Here is a 2,635-nt window from a genome sequence, read left to right as displayed (position 1 = left end):
TGTGTGTGTGTGGTGGGGTCTGGAGATGGTCTGCATGTGAAGGAGAAGACCTGGGCTGTGCCCAGATTGCTAATGGCTCCCTTCCTCCCTCAAATTGTTGGAGCCTGGAGGTGCCTGTCCTGATGCCAGGATCTTTTCATTGGTGCAGGAAGTCCATTCAGCCCTGCATTGCTTTTAATGAGTTTTGCAAGCAAGTGGCCTCTTCCTGTGACTCATTCTGCCTTTTGTGCACCGGAGATTGTGGTTTTAAGTTTCACTTTGGAAAGTAACCACCACTTCTGCTGCTTTCTCCCTGTTGGAATCTGAACAAGTTACATTCATTTTGCAACAAAGAAATGTAAATGTAGGAGCCGCCAGTCATATTTCTGCTCTGATTGTAAAAACATCCTTTTCCGAGATGGTTGACAGAGCCAAGCTAAGAAGAAATGGTTTATATTTTCAAGTAACACATTCATCGGTGAACTCCGTATTTTCCTCTTCCCCACCCACCAGTTTTGCTTTTGTTCTTTGTCTTCTTGATTCATATTTCAGGGAGATCCTAAAAAAAATAAACAGTGCTTGTTGATAAGTGAGGTGGTTAACCTCTAATTTATTGAAAGAGACTTCATTCAGGACAAAACTTTGTGCTTTTGCTTTCACGCAGCACACAGAGGATGACCATGGAGATAATTTCTTGTTCAGTAAAATGTTTTTCCTCCCGACCTTCCACACAAATCCACTTATGGTATCCGAATAGATGAATTTCTTGGGATTAGTGAGTATATATGTTAAGTGGACAAATATACATATTTTCTCTCAAATTTAATAATGCAGGCATCTTTAACATGTTAGTGTTGAACTAAATTTTTTTATATAGCTTTATTTAAAATGTACAAACATTAAACAGTAGCTCTTGTAAAAATGCATTTAAGTACAGATAAAACTATAGCACTAATAGGTGGGGCACAGGGACTCATGCCTGCAATCCCAGCACTTTGGGAGGCCGAGGTGGGTGGATCACTTGAGATAGGAATTCGAGACAAGCCTGGCCAAAATGGTGAAACCCTGTCTCTACCAAAAATACAAAAATTAGCCAGGCATGATGGCACACACCTGTAATCCCAGCTACTTGGGAGGCTGAGGCAGGAGAATCACTTAAACCTGGGAGGCGGAGGTTGCAGGGAGCCGAGATTGCTCTACTGCACTCCAGCCTGGGCCACAGAGTGAGACTGCCTCTCAAAAACAAAAACCAAAACAAAACTGTAAGGTACATTGCCGAGGCAAAATGAGGAAACTGAGGCCAATATAAGAGAATGGAAAGCCAATTTATTCTGCTCCCAGGTGAAGTTCTGTGGTCCGGGAAGGGGCCAGAGAACTCCCACTTGACTTCCTAGGGCCAGGGTTTTATAGGGAATGGAGGTACTTGATTGGTTACTGGGAAACAAAGTGAAGACAACATCATTGGTTGTAGGGGGACAGGGCACGGATGGGGAGAGCTGCTATTGGTAGGCAGGCGGGACTACTGGTAAGTGGGCTGGCCGGGGACGAATAGGGCAGGCTGCTATTGGGCAAGATTTTGGTGGGGTCTTTTAGGCCTTGGGCTGGGGGTTGAGCTCATAGTTTGGTGCTGAGTGTAGATCTGGGTGCTGTAGGCAGAGGTGGGTGTGGGGAACCCACGTGGAGAGGCCAGATGCTGGGTAATATGTTTGGAATGATGACATAGTTATCAGGCACGGAGTGGGCTGGGTGTGTCGGTTTAGCTCCCAGTGAGGCAACCGGCCTTACAAAAACTATAGCACTGATAAGAGTTCAAATTGACATGGGTGGAAAGTGCTGATGTACTGAAGCTAGTGCAATGATGTTGGATTTGGGTTTATAATCAATATATCTGTGTTTTTTGTGTCATTTGTCAACTTGATTCTTCTGACTTGAGCATAATGGACAACCATTAAAATCATCATCATAACACTGACTTCTACAAAATGCAGTGATGAAAAAGTTCTTATTCCATATCGACATCTACATTGACTGCCAATGAACTGTTGCACATTTTTACACCAAAAATGGGCTCTCCTTGATCCATTGTCTCATGGGACAAATGCAACACTGACTTGGATTTGGGGTCTTTTAAGTTCGGCCAGGGACTACACCACCCAGACTTCATTGTCCTGATTTTCTCTTTTTGAAGTGCCATGAAGCCTTGGTTTGGAGGTTACACAATCATTTCACTTACTCAAATCCTCCACACACTTAGGGATGTACATGGAGCGGTTCTGCTCTCTGATCCATCCTTGGGCAAAGGCTCAGTGGTCTCATGGGGGAGAGAGCTGCTTCTTCCATGGGGAGAAAAGAAGAGCAGCCAAGGAGACCTACAGGGAGCCACTTCCAGACCTGCACCTGCTCTGCCGCCCTCTGACATCACGTGGAGGGGCTGGGTGTCTAAAGGAATGGGTGGGGTATCCTGTTTTTAGAGATCCAAAGCAATTTTATCACTTCTAATAATGGTTTTGCTTGCTTTGGGAGCAAGCTGGTAGATGGGCAGGTGATAACTTTTGCATGGATTTGGGGGTCCTTGAGATGGGAGGCAGCTTTCTTTGGGGATCAGGGACACTGGTCTGGGTACCTCTCATTTCCCACAGGCACTTTCAGTTGCAGG

The sequence above is a fragment of the Sapajus apella genome, unplaced genomic scaffold (assembly GCF_009761245.1).
Source record: "Sapajus apella isolate SASKATOON/1434 unplaced genomic scaffold, GSC_monkey_1.0 scaffold31, whole genome shotgun sequence".
Taxonomy (NCBI): Eukaryota; Metazoa; Chordata; class Mammalia; order Primates; family Cebidae; genus Sapajus; species Sapajus apella.
Note: the sequence above shows the minus strand (reverse complement) of the source record.